We start from the raw sequence: 16,305 nt of genomic DNA on the forward strand, positions 1-16,305 counted from the left end.
CATGGTGATGTACTTGGTCGTATGAAACCACGCTCTAGAAGTTCTTGTAATTGGCTTTGAAGTTCCTTCATTTTGCTGGGTGCAAGTCTGTATGGAGCACGAGCTATTGGTGCAGTTCCTGGTACAATATCTATTTGAAATTCAATGGATCGGTGTGGAGGTAATCCCGGTAATTCTTTCGGAAATACATCGGGAAATTCTTTTGCGACGGGAACATCATTGATGCTCTTTTCTTCAGTTTGTACTTTCTCGACGTGTGCTAGAACAGCATAGCAACCCTTTCTTATTAGCTTTTGCGCCTTCAAATTACTAATAAGATTTAGCTTCGTGTTGCTCTTTTCTCCGTACACCATTAAGGGTTTTCCTTCATCTCGTACAATGCGAATTGCATTTTTGTAACATACGATCTCTGCTTTCACCTCTTTCAACCAGTCCATGCCGATTATCACATCAAAACTCCCTAACTCTACTGGTATCAAATCAATCTTAAACGTTTCGCTACCCAGTTTAATTTCTCAATTCCGACATATATTATCTGCTGCAATTAATTTACTCATATAGCTTATATCCGCACCCGAATCAAATAAAACATAAGCAGATGTATTGTCAATAAGAAACGTACCCGTAACAAGCTCTGGGTCTTCCTGCGCTTCAACTGCATTAATGTTAAAGACTCTTCCTCGGCCTTGCCCATTATTATCCCCCAGATTTGGGCACATATTTTTGTAATGGCCCTTCTTCCCGCATTCGAAACAGGTAATGTCGGCATAACTTGTTCTGGCATTATTTGTTCCCTTAGCCATTGATCCGTAGATTTCGCACTTTGTCGCACCATGACCCTTTCTAATACACTTAGTACACACTACTGTACAGAGCCCAGTTGGATGGTATCCTTCACATCTCTGGCAGAATTTTTGCCTCTTGTTGTTTTTGTTGGGATTGTTGTTGTTGCGGTTGTTATTGTTGTTGAAACGGTTGTTGTAGTTGTTGCTGGGGTGGTTGTTGTTGTTACGTTTTTTGTTGCAAAAATTGGTGCGATTGTAGTTGTGATTGTTGGGTTGATTATTGAAATTGTGACCCTTGTCACTGGTTTCTTCCCATTTCCTCTTTACTTGTTTCGTATTGGCTTCTTCGGCCGCCGGTTCTTTAATCCTTTCCTCAATTTGATTTATAAGTTTATCAGCCATTCGACTTGCCTTTTGTATGGAGGCGGGCTCGTGTGAACTTATATCCTCTTAGATCCTTTTTGGTAACCCTTTTACAAATGCGTCGATTTTCTCTTCTTCATCTTCGAACGCTCCCGGACACAATAGGCACAACTCTGTGAATCGTCGTTCGTACGTGATAATATCAAACCCTTATGTTCGTAACCCACTAAGCTTTACCTTGAGCTTATTGACCTCTTTTCTGGGACGGTACTGCTCGTTCATTAAGTGTTTGAATGCTGACCACGGTAGTGCGTAAGCAGCATCTTGTCCCACATGTTCTAGATAAGTGTTCCACCATGTTAACATAGTACCCGTAAAGGTATGCGTAGTGTACTTTACTTTGTCTTCTTCAGTGCACTTACTTATGGCAAACACCGATTCAACCTTCTCAGTCCACTATTTTAATCCGATTGGACCCTCGGTTCCATCAAATTCCAAAGGTTTACAGGCAGTGAATTCTTTGTAGGAGCATCCTACACGAGTTCTCGTGACGTTAGTTCCATTGCTGGATTCAGAGTTATTGTTATTTTGCATCGCAGCCTGTACTGCAGTTATGTTTGCTGCAAGGAAAGCACGGAATTCTTCCTCGCACATATTCAGGGTGTGTCGAGTAGTTGGTGCCATTTCCTTCAAATATAGCTAAAAGAATTTAGTTAATCATATAGAATATCAAGAGTAGTCAATAGTATTTCGTAGCATAATATGAACTTGTTTATAAAAGCTTTTTCTTCATATTAGCGTTTTATAGTTGTTTTTTTTTCCATTCGGGTAGTACCTACCCGTTAAGTTCATACTTAGTAGCTACTATACAATTCAACCACTACAATTCTATATAAAAAACTGATTATAATAATATTTCGCGTTCAAACTATTACACAATATTTTACTAACTTACAATACCGCTATATAGCATAAAATATAGCACACAATAACATTGATACAAAGCAGTTTCGATGACAATCCTAGTTAATACGCAAGTCGTTCAACAAAGGCAATAAAGACACGTAGTTCATAAGTCCAGAAACAAATCATGCATTCTGGTTTTACTAAGACTACTTTCTATCCTTGGTTTTATGGAACATAACCGTTGTGGCCGTTGATAAGACAGCATGTTGTAACACCGTCAAAGGGACGGGGGTTTCGTAATGCCCAACAGCCCCGTAACAATCTAAAAACCTTGTTTCTCACCCCAACTACTGAGTCCGTTACTTCTGGGAATGTTTTGTTTAATAGTTGTAATCCGATGTTCTTTTTCTCACTTTGATGAGAAGCGAACATCACTAACCAATAAGCATAACATGCTTCTTTATGTTGCATGTTAGAAGCTCTTTCTAATTCACGAAGTCCTATGTTGGGATAAGTTGAGTCAAAATAGGTTCTTAATCCGTAGCGTAAAATTGCACTTGGGTTCTCCGCATTTAATGTTTTAAAGAAAACACGGCGTAGCTTACGGTCTCCCCAATGTGATATACCCCAACTTTCAAAGGAAAACCTTTTATAAACTAAGGCATTCTTGGAACTTTCATCAAATGTTCTACAAACTAATTTCGCCGTAAATAATTGTGTCAACGAATTCTGACCAACTTTAGACAAGATTTCATCAATCATGTCCCCGGGTAGGTCTTCTAAAATTTTTGGTTGTCTATCCTTAACGTCCATTGTGTTTTTATACTGTAAAACAGACGAGGATTAGATTTGTAAAAGATAATTATCAAATAATACAAGCAAATTTTTTTTTATACATACAACATAAAAGTACAAGCACACTTATATTACATATATTACACCGCATGATTACAACCCTTTATTCCGACTAGCTTGTTTCTTCTTCTTTGGACTTAGTTCATTTCGCCAATTTTCTAGGGAAATATGGTGCTCCCCTAATACGAGCTGTCGTTTTCTACAATGGTTTAGAACTTCCTGGTGGTTTAGAGGTTCCCGGGTTATTGTTACAATTTAAGAAATACGGATGTTGCCGATACATATAAAGTTCATCGGGGTTGGAATCAGGTTTCTCTATTTTTATACCTTTTCCCTTATTATTTTCTTTTGCCTCTTTAAATTGGGTCGGGGTAATTTCTATAACATCATCGGAATCCTCATCGGGATCCGATTCATCGGAGAATTGATAATCTTCCCAATATTTTGCTTCCTTAGTAGAAACACCATTGACCATTATTAACTTTGGTCCATTGGTTGAGGATTTTCTTTTATTTGACCATTTTTATGTGGTTCCTAATATTTCCCCCTCCGGAACCTCTTCTTCTTCTTCCGGTTCCTCTTCTTCTGGTTCCTCTTCTTCCGGTTCTTCTTCTTCCGGTTCTTCTTCTTCTGGTTCTTCTTCTTTCGGTTCTTCGAGAATTTGTGAATCTTCCCAATATATATTCGACTCTTCATTATTATTAGGTGAGTCAATAGGATTCGTACTAAAGGTAGACATCTATCACACAATATCAAACACGTTAAGAGATTAATATATCACATAATATTTACATGTTAATAATGTATAGTTTCCAACAAAAATGTTAAGCAATTATTTTTAAAGAAAACACGGTCGAAGTCCAGACTCACTAATGCATCCTAACAAACTTGATAAGATACACTAATGCAAATTTTCTGGTTCTCTAAGACCAACGCTCGGATACCAACTGAAATGTCCCGTTCATATTGATTATAAACATTCCATATTAATTGATTTCGTCGCAAGGTTTTGACCTCTATATGAGACGTTTTTCAAAGACTGCATTCATTTTTATAACAACCATAACCTTTATTTTATCGATAAAGGTTTAAAAAGCATTACGTAGATTATCAAATAATGATAATCTAAAATATACTGTTTACACACGACCATTACATAATGGTTTAAAATAAAAATATATTACATCTGAGTAAGTTTCTTGAATGCAGTTTTTACACAATATCATACAAGCATGGACTCCAAATCTTGTCCTTATTTTAGTATGCAACAGCGGAAGCTCTTAATAATCACCTGAGAATAAACATGCTTAAAACGTCAACAAAAATGTTGGTGAGTTATAGGTTTAACCTATATATTGTCAAATCATAATAATAGACCACAAGATTTCTTTTTTATAACATATCTCTTATCAGGCATTTCGCAAACTGCATAGAGATAAAAATCATTCATATGTTGATGTGATGACCCGGAAATTTCTGACCAAATTTAAACTTAATCTTTGTATGATTAACATTTTCGACACGATAAGCAAAGTCTGTAAAACTGAATCTCAAAATTTTTAAACTATTCAAATACCTTTCGGTTGTTCTCGACGATTTGCGAACAATTATATGTAAATAGATACATATATACTATAACTTGAAAAGGTAACAATGTATTAATTGTTTGATACCGTACATTAAACTTATTGGTTTAAATATCTATTTGAACATATATGATAAGTTGGAATTGTAATTGTATGAATAACTTGCGATGTGTACTTAAAACGTGTTTATGAATATTAACTAGGTTATTAAACGTTTTGATTTAAAACAATATTATTAAATTTACTTTGATAGATAACGAGACGATGATTTATAGAAGTAAATGACCAAAACACTCGAATGTATAAGTTATTTTTCGAATGATATAATTTATGGATAGTTAAGTCTATATTTTGACAAATGTACGAGTCACGAAAGGTAAAGTGCCAGTTTTCTCAGTGTACGTAAGGACGTTCGAAAAACCGGAACCGGGACATAAGTCGTGTGACAACGTACGACTTATCGGAACAAAAATTACAAATCAACTATGCACGTGAATTTAATATAATATATAATTAATTATATAAATTATATATATTATATTTATATTTATTTAATATGTCGATAAACTAGAAGTTAAAACAGATGTGAGCTGGATTTACGGGCCATGCGATCGCATGGCATTTACCCACAAAACCCATGCGATCGCATGGGGTCAGATTTCAGAAAAAGTCTATAAATTCGATCGAGTTCTGGCATAATGCACACTCACATATCCATCTATATTACACTGTATTATATTTATAATTTATATTATTATTATTATTATTAATATTAATATTATTAATATTAATCTTATTATTATTATTATTATTATTATTATTATTATTATTATTATTATTATTATTATTATTATTATTAATATTAATACATAAAATACTACGACAAGGTTATGAGCGTGTTACTTTCAAAACGAGTTTACGAGCAAGCTAAAGCTAAGGAAATTGTGGGTTATTGCCAAGGAGGTTATGGGTAATGTTCGGGGGTATATTTATGAATCAAACCTAGTGTTTATCATCTCCGTTACGTCTACATACTTTTCTACAATATTGAATCTCAATATTAATGCGTAAGCATTTATATTTTATATTTTATAAATTAATAGTGTATACATACTAGTGCTCGAGTGTATATATTTATACATGCTTGTATACTAAATTACGTCGTTAAACAGTTTATAATGAATCACGAATTAAATACATATATTACTTGTAAAAGGTATATGATATACATGTTTTCAGAAAGCTGGCGAAAAATCAATAACTTTTCATTTAGATATCGGATAGTTTCGAAGAACGAATCAAAGGATATGGTCAACTGAATTATAATTGACGTTAATTGAAATTACTTTTGAATCTGCAATTAGGATTTAAACAACTTGTTTACGAGATTGATAAAATGGATTTTTGAATATTACCAGCTGAGTAAATGAATCCTTATATAAAACACGTCTCGTTTGGTTAAACAACTGTCAAAATTGACTTTTTGAAACGACTTTGGATAACTTTTGTGTGTCGATCTCGAGCATTAGGATTGTGATACACTATGACCTGACCTAGCTTGAAAGACATTTATTGACCAACATATGTTCTCTAGGTTGAGATCTACGATTATTTGATATACCGAGTTTCGGTCACATTTTGGTGAACAACTTTATATGCTGCTAAGGTGAGTTTCATTTGCTCCCTTTTTAATTGCTTTTGCAATATATATTTTTGGGCTGAGAATACATGCACTTTATTTTAAACGCAATGGATACAAGTACAAACTAAATTCTACGCTGAGTTTAAACCGAAAATCCCTTAGCTTTGGTAACTAGTAACTGCCAGTACATAGGATATGGACTGGTGGACGCGAATAACATTATATGGATCCATAGGGCTTGACATCCCCGTCCGAGCTAGAGCGCTAGCCTTTTAACGGACGTGTGTTATTTGAGTTTAGGACACGTTGGTTTGCGTGTATTAAAATGAATGGGGTATTTATCATTATAACGTTAAAGCTTAGTTACCAGGGTGCTCTGTTATGTAGAATCTATTGATAAACGATTCTGGATGAAACAACTGAAATCTTGTGATCCACTTTTATATACAGATTATGCGAAACACTAAAACTATGAACTCACCAACCTTTGTGTTGACACTTGTTAGCATGTTTATTCTCAGGTTCCCTAGAAGTCTTCCGCTGTTTGCTTATATGTTAGACAAGCTATGTGCATGGAGTTTTACATGGCATATTTTTCAAGGAAACGTTGCATTCACCAAATCATCACCATGTATCTTATTTTGACTGCATTGTCAACGGAAGTACTGTTGTAAACTATTATTTATGGTAATTGTCTATATGTAGAAATAATCAGATGTCGAAAACCTTTGATTTAAATATTCATTTATGGTGTGTCTTTTTAAAAGAATGCAATGTTTACAAAACGTATCATATAGAGGTCTAATACCTCGCAATGAAATCAATGAATGACGTGTTCGTCCATATGGATTTGGAGCGATCGTCACAGTTGGTATCAGAGCGTTGGTCCTAGCGAACCAGGTCTTGCATGAGTGTGTCTAACTGATAGTTGTTAGGATGCATTAGTAAGTCTGGACTTCGACCGTGTCTGCATGTCAAAAGTTTTGCTTATCATTTTTGTCGGAAATTACCTGCTTATCATTCCTAGTCTAGACACGTTTTACTGCATTGATTGCATGAATAGTGTATAGACAAAATTTATATCTTAGCGTATCTGTTACTGTAAACTTTTCCTGACATCTTCCGAAAATTTCTCTGTGATTTATGGAATTTGGTATTATATATACATATGTAAATTATGTATTGAAGAATACCAAACTAAATTCTATAATTTAATTCATATAAAAAAAATTCATCTCCCTAATTATACAAGATGGATCCCGTATCTAGTTCAAATTCCTTAAACTCTGACAGCTATTCCGATATGGATATTCACCTGAACTCTGAAGAAAGTGTAACCGGAATGGATCAACCAATTAGCCATCATCTATTCTGGATGAATTGGGGATCGGTTCGTAGTCTGCTTAATTATTGGAGACAAGAAGAAGGCGATCCATTCCATCCACCACATTGCCCTCTTGGCGAAGAACCTGAAGCACTTACCCGGGAACCTGTTCGTAATACCATTTTCTCTCTCATCTCCAGAATATCTCGTCATGATCATATACTCTCTCAAATTCTGGATCTTATTCATCCGCTAGTCCGAACCGCCAATCATCCCAGTGTAGTAGAAGAAGTCAACAAGCTTCGCGCTCGGGTAATGGCTTTGGAGAATATGGTGCAAAGGTTACAAGCACCAGCAGCATCACCGGCATCAACAGTACCACCGACAACAACACCAACAGTACCATTACCACCACCAACAACATCCGCATCGCAAACCTCAACTTCACAATCTATTCCACGAGCATCAACGTCATACGCACCGTAGTTACCAAGAAATACCAGCAACAATAACCGATGAAGTATTAACTCATTTCCCCTGAAGAAATTTTATGTATATTTAATATATATGAATTTTGAAATCAAAATAAATCTTTTCGTACCAAGTTATTACTTGTGAATCTTAACTGGTAGGTACTACTTGGTTAATTCATATTACTAATATGCTATGATGTACATCCTTCGTTAATGACTTAACCATCGTTAACTACAATCTCTGTTTCCAACTCAATGAATTCCATTTCATAATAAACTAAGTATATTATTCAATTATATGGTTGATTTTATACTTTCATCTTCGATGTATTCGAAACTTTCTAGAAAACATCATTCGTACCTTGCGAAGTTAGCAAGAGTTCCATGAGCACCAACATGATTCACTGAGAAAATATCAATAAAACTGAGTATTAATTACATTAGTGAAATACTCCGTAAAGATTATTAAATCTTTAATATTTTAGAGATTATTCATTTCTAATTCAAGTCAAAAATCAAATGAGCTTAATATGATATTAACTCATCAAATCTGTATTACATCTGAAGAAAATATACATACATATATTTTCATAAAAACGGTAATAAAAATTTTTTTGTACAAAATATTACTTGTGAAATCTTTAACGGGTAGGTAATTCCCGGAAAATATATAAGTTCACAATTAATATGTTATACTGTACATTCTTCAACTTTGATTCAAAAATTATTAACTATGCTCACAGCGATATACAATCATTTCCATACAAATTCAATTACATATTCTGATATTGACGGATCAGAATACAAGTCAAGATTTAACGGGTGACATCATTCTTAGATCTCTACATCTTTCAAAGCTATACTTTGACTTCAAAAATGTGAAAGATCCTTTAGCATTGTTATTACTGAAAATAACCTTGAAATTTCAAAACTATCTTTGATCTTCCGAAAAATAACCTTTCAAAGCTAACAAAAAAATAACCTTTCAAAGCTATCTTTTCAAAAAAAAAAAAAAAATAACCTTGCAATTTCTTTTCAAAGTATCCAGTATTATCAACCGTTCAACCAGTCAACGACGACCTTTCAGACTTGTAACTTTGGCATATATTTTTTTTTATCGGGGAATCTTTCATGTTCCACCACATTAGCAGTAAATTTACCAACAACTTCATTGATCTTTGACCTTTCGAAAAATCCTTATACTCATTGAAACCGTATCATGTACTCATCCACATCTTGTAACGGCAATTGCCATACCAACTATCAGGAATTAGCAATCAGTATTTTGAAATCTTGTAGCACGTTTACGCCAACAGTTATATGTGTACATATAACGTCTACCTCCTGGACTTACATACTTCGAATGTGAAGTTTTCGAAAAACACCCCAAACTACGAAACTAGTTCTCCGAATTTTGGAAAAATGTTGATGAAGCAGCAAAAACTATAAACGGCCTTAACAGTCAAAAGTTTGATGATAAAGAATAGTATGGTGGTAAAGCTGAGAAAAAGAGAAGGTTTGGAATTGAAAAACGGATTGAGCAGACCATGAAGGAGGCTGTGGACAAATCACAAAGACTAAATCTACCTTCAAAGAATTCAAATGATTCATAGTCTGCTGAAATCATTAGCGAATACCTTGCTCCTTACTCTAAAACCTTTGCGGACAATATTCTTCATCATGATCTTATCTTAAATATTAGAAATTCTAAGATATCATCATATCTTTTATTATAAATATCCTCCATATTTCTGGAGATAATTCCATGATCATTCTTATCGAAAATCAATTTTCTCCTTATGATATTCGTGTTACATCATAAAAGAAACTATTTTAGTTTCTAAATTCTAAAATCTTCGAGTTTAAAATATGAATATTTTTGAAGTAGTATTGGGAATTGAAACATGAGTTAGTATAATATAATGACACTTGATCAACGTGATTATATTAAAGTAAGTCATGCTGAGTTTCTAATGGAACGTGATAAAGGTTCACAGATCCCACCCTCATCATGAACCATGTTACATAACTCTTTCATTTTATTTAACCTCAAAACGTATCAAGAAAATATTTTTCATGATGATTCGGTCTTTTTTCGGATATTTTGGTAATTTGACAAGTCAGATTGTGCCATTACCATTTCTTTCTTAGAACATTAACTATGTTCATTTCAAAATCCATACCTACGAATTTTGGACTATTATTCGCTTGACTTAAAGTCGGGAAGAGAAAACGAAATCATGAAGCTCCGAAATATAATGGAAAATATAAAGCCCAAAAACAACCCCGAAATTACAAACCATGTATATCGATACGTATAGCAATATAAAGACACGGGAGAATGAAAAACACTATAACCCCAAGGTAATAGTAGAAGAAAATAACCTCCTCTGGTGGTAGATGAAAAAGAAGAATGAAGGATACGATAGCCAAGAAAATATCAAGAATCAGAACAGGATTAAGCATTTTCATAATCTATTAAGAAGTATGAAATAAGAAAGAAGATTATAGGAGTGGTGAAAATAAATGAAAGGGAAGAGGTCAATTTATAGCAAAATATCAGACATAGCAATCGAGGCAGATTACGCATTTAATCAAAGGAAATCCTAATTTTCTTAAATTTCGAAGAATCAAATCTTATTTAAATTATGAAGATTTTCTATTCCTTAAATTTCGAAAATCAATCGTTACTACATCAAGAGATAAGACGAATCTCTATTCTCCATTTCACTCTATTACGATAACTTCTCTCATACGCTTCGAATAATCGGATTGTTTTATCCATATTATTTAACGGTGATAAAGCTCTATTTATCAACACATGTACGGCATGAAAACATTTTTATTGTTAGTCATGACGACCTCACTCAAATTTCGGGACGAAATTTCTTTAACGGGTAGGTACTGTGATGACCCGGAAATTTCTGACCAAATTTAAACTTAATCTTTGTATGATTAACATTTCTGACACGATAAGAAAAGTCTGTAAAACTGAATCTCAAAATTTTTAAACTATTCAAATACCTTTCGGTTGTTCTCGACGATTCGCGAAAAATTATATGTAAATAGATACATATATACTATAACTTGAAAAGGTAACAATGTATTAATTGTTTGATACCGTACATTAAACTTATTGGTTTAAATATCTATTTGAACATATATGATAAGTTGGAATTGTAATTGTATGAATAACTTGCGATATGTACTTAAAACGTGTTTATGAATATTAACTTGGTTATTAAACGTTTTGATTTAAAACAATATTATTAAATTTACTTTGATAGATAACGAGACGATGATTTATAGAAGTAAATGACCAAAACACTCAAATGTGTAAGTTATATTTCGAATGATATAATTTATGGATAGTTAAGTCTATATTTTGACAAATGTACGAGTCACGGAAGGTAAAGTGCCAGTTTTCTCAGTGTACGTAAGGACGTTCGAAAAACCGGAACCGGGACATAAGTCGTGTGACAACGTACGACTTATCGGAACAAAAATTACAAATCAACTATGCACGTGAATTTAATATAATATATAATTAATTATATAAATTATATATATATTATATTTATATTTATTTAATATGTCGATAAACTAGAAGTTAAAACAGATGTGAGCTGGATTTACGGGCCATGCGATCGCATGGCATTTACCCACAAAACCCATGTGATCGCATGGGGTCAGATTTCAGGAAAAGTCTATAAATTCGATCGAGTTCTGGCATAATGCACACACACATATCCATCTATATTACACTGTATTATATTTATAATTTATATTATTATTATTATTAATATTAAGATTATTAATATTAATCTTATTATTAAGATTATTATTATTATTATTATTATTATTATTATTATTATTATTATTATTATTATTATTATTATTATTATTATTATTATTAATATTAATACATAAAATACTACGACGAGGTTATGAGCGTGTCACTTTCAAAACGAGTTTACGAGCAAGCTAAAGCTAAGGAAATTGTGGGTTATTGCCAAGGAGGTTATGGGTAATGTTCGGGGGTATATTTATGAATCAAACCTAGTGTTTATCATCTCCGTTACGTCTACATACTTTTCTACAATATTGAATCTCAATATTAATACGTAAGCATTTATATTTTATATTTTATAAATTAATAGTGTATACATACTAGTGCTCGAGTGTATATATTTATACATGCTTGTATACTAAATTTCGTCGTTAAACAGTTTATAATGAATCACGAATTAAATACATATATTACTGGTAAAAGATATATGATATACATGTTTTCGGAAAGCTGGCGAAAAATCAATAACTTTTCATTTAGATATCGGATAGTTTCGAAGAACGAATCAAAAGATATGGTCAACTGAATTATAATTGACGTTAATTGAAATTACTTTTGAATCTACAATTAGAATTTAAACAACTTATTTACGAGATTGATAAAATGGATTTTTGAATATTACCAGCTGAGTAAATGAATCCTTATATAAAACACGTCTCGTTTGGTTAAACAACTGTCAAAATTGACTTTTTGAAATGACTTTGGATAACTTTTGTGTATCGATCTCGAGCATTAGGATTGTGATACACTATGACCTGACCTAGCTTGATAGACATTTATTGACCAACATATGTTCTCTAGGTAGAGATCTACGATTATTTGATATACCGAGTTTCGGTCACATTTTGGTGAACAACTTTATATGCTGCTAAGGTGAGTTTCATTTGCTCCCTTTTTAATTGCTTTTGCAATATATATTTTTGGGCTGAGAATACATGCACTTTATTTTAAACTTAATGGATACAAGTACAAACTAAATTCTACGCTGAGTTTAAACCGAAAATCCCTTAGCTTTGGTAACTAGTAACTGCCAGTACATAGGATATGGACTGGTGGACGCGAATAACAGTATATGGATCCATAGGGCTTGACATCCCCGTCCGAGCTAGAGCGCTAGCCTTTTAACGGACGTGTGTTATTTGAGTTTAGGACACGTTGGTTTGCGTGTATTAAAACGAATGGGGTATTTATCATTATAACATTAAAGCTTAGTTACCAGGGTGCTCTGTTATGTAGAATCTATTGATAAACGATTCTGGATGAAACAACTGAAATCTTGTGATCCACTTTTATATACAGATTATGCGAAACACTAAAACTATGAACTCACCAACCTTTGTGTTGACACTTGTTAGCATGTTTATTCTCAGGTTCCCTAGAAGTCTTCCACTGTTTGCTTATATGTTAGACAAGCTATGTGCATGGAGTTTTACATGGCATATTTTTCAAGGAAACGTTGCATTCACCAAATCATCACCATGTATCTTATTTTGACTGCATTGTCAACGGTAGTACTGTTGTAAACTATTATTTATGGTGATTGTCTATATGTAGAAATAATCAGATGTCGAAAACCTTTGATTTAAATATTCATTTATGGTGTGCCTTTTTAAAAGAATGCAATGTTTACAAAACGTATCATATAGATGTCAAATACCTCGCAATGAAATCAATGAATGATGTGTTCGTCCATATGGATTTGGAGCGATCGTCACAGTGCAACACCTGGTAACCGACGTTAACTTAATGCATAGAATATCCCCAAAACAGAACCTCTTGTCTGTATAATAATCTCGAAGTACTAAACCATCCATAACCTGAATGGGGGTTGTTAAGCCCAATAGATCTATCTTTAGGATTCGCGTCAATTAGGGGCCATTTCCCTAATTCTTAGGCTACCAGACTTGAAGGGCGATATTCGGTTTAATAATCCAACCATAGAATGTAGTTTCGCATACTTGTGTCTATTTTGTAAAACATTTATAAAACTGCATGTATTCTCATCCCAAAAAATATTAGATGTTAAAAAATGGGACTATAACTCACTTTCACAGATTTTTAATTCGTCGGGATGTAAGACTTGGCCACTAGTCGATTCACGAACCTATAACAAATATGTATGTATATATCAAAGTATGATCGAAATATATTCACAACACTTTTTATTACGTTTTAATGATTTAAGTGTATTAAGTCAGCTGTCCTCGTTAGTAACCTACAACTAGTTGTCCATAGTTTGATGTACAGAAATAAATTTATATATATTATCTTGAATCAATCCACGACCCAGTGTATACACGTCTCAGGCTAGATCACAACTCAAAGTATATATATTTTTAGAATCAACCTCAACCCTGTATAGCTAACTCTAACATTACTGCATATAGAGTGTCTATGGTTGTTTCAAATAATATATATACATGGGTCGATATGATATGTCAAAACATTTTCATACGTGTCTATGGTATCCCAAGATTACATAATATATTAGAATACATGTATAATACAATATAAGTTAGCTAGGATATTATTGATATAGATTTGTTACCAATTTTCACGTAGCTACAACAAGCAAAATTATCCAATCTTGTTTTACCCATAACTTCTTCGTTTTAAATCCGTTTTGAGTGAATCAAATTGCTATGGTTTGATATTGAACTTAAGTTTATGAATCTAAGCAGAAAAATTATAAGTTTATAGTCGGAAATATAGGTTACATGTCATTTACTAAAGAGGTAGTCATTTCCGTCGAAAGAACGACATCTTGATGACTATTTTGAAAAGCATACTTCCACTTTGAGTTTAACCATGATTTTTGGATATAGTTTCATGTTCATAAGAAAAATCATTTTCCCATAAGAACAACTTTTAAATCGAAGTTTATCATAGTTTTTAATTAACTAACCCAAAACAGCCCGCGGTGTTACTACGACGGCGTATGTCCGGTTTTACGGTGTTCATCGTGTTTCCAGGTTTTAAATCATTAAGTTAGCATATCATATAGATATAGAACATGTGTTTAGTTGATTTTTAAAGTCAAGTTAGAAGGATTAACTTCTGTTTGCGAACAAGTTTAGAATTAACTAAACTATGTTCTAGTGATTACAAGTTTAAACCTTCGAATAAGATATCATTATATGTATGAATCGAATGATGTTATGAACATCATTAATACCTCAAGTTTTGTGGATAAACCTACTGGAAAAGAGAAAAATGGATCTAGCTTCAAAGGATCCTTGGATGGCTTGAAAGTTCTTGAAGCAGAATCATGACACGAAAACAAGTTCAAGTAAGGTTTCCACTCGAAATAAGATTGTTATAGTTATAGAAATTGAATCAAAGTTTGAATATAAGTATTACCTTGAATTAGAAAGATATATTACGGTAAATAAGAAAGATTTCTTGAGATTGGATGATCACTTGAAATGGATTTGCAAGATTGGAAGTAAGCTAGCAAGATTTCTTGAAGTGTTCTTGAATGGTTGTTTTTATGATGATTAAAGCTTGTAATTGAAGCTAAAAGATGGTGAAAATGCTTGGAGATGATCAAGTATGATGTTAGGAGTATTTTGAGAGAGAATTTGGAGTGTAAGTATGAGAAAATGGAATGGAAAAATGGGGTGAAATCATAAAAACGAAGTTACTTGTTATAAAGAAAAAAAAAGATCCTTAAGTTTGTTTTTATCTCATTAGTCATACAAGTTGTTAAATAATGGTTCCAAAAATTTTTGACTCTAAGATGGCTGCTAAGAATGAATGATTAAAGGTGTATATACCAATAGTAAATACATCTAGAAGCTGTGTATTGTACGAGTACAAATACGGGTGTACACGAGTAGAATTGTTGATGAAAATGAATGAGAATGTAATTTTGAGCATTTTTGCTAAGTAGAAATACTTTGATATATGTCTTGAAGTCTTTCAAAAGTGTATTAATACATCTTAATACACTACATGTATATACATTTTAACTGAGTCGTTAAGTCACCGTTAGTCATTACATGTAAGTGTTGTTTTAAGACATTTAAGTTAACGATATTGTTAAATGTAATTAATCCATTGTTATTATACTTAAATGAGATGTTAAATTATTACATTATCATGATATTATAATGTATGAATATATATTAATATGATATATATACATTAAAATGTCGTTACAACGATAATCGTTACATATATGCCTCGTTTCGAAATTCTTAAGTTAGTAGTCTTGTTTTACATATGTAGTTCATTGTTAACACACTTAATGATATACTTAATTATCATTTTATCATGTTAAACATAGCGTATCAATATCTTAATATGATTCATATGTATTTAGTAAGACGTTGTTATAACGATAATCGTTATATATATCATTTGCGAGTTTCTTAATTCAATAAACTCATTTTTATGTATATCACTCATTGTTAATATACTTAGTGAGATACTTACTTATCATAATCTCATGTTAACCATATATATATCCATATATATATCATCATGTAGTTTTTACAAATTTTTAACGTTCGTTAATCG

This window comes from Rutidosis leptorrhynchoides, chromosome 4 (assembly GCF_046630445.1).
Source record: "Rutidosis leptorrhynchoides isolate AG116_Rl617_1_P2 chromosome 4, CSIRO_AGI_Rlap_v1, whole genome shotgun sequence".
NCBI lineage: Eukaryota > Viridiplantae > Streptophyta > Magnoliopsida > Asterales > Asteraceae > Rutidosis > Rutidosis leptorrhynchoides.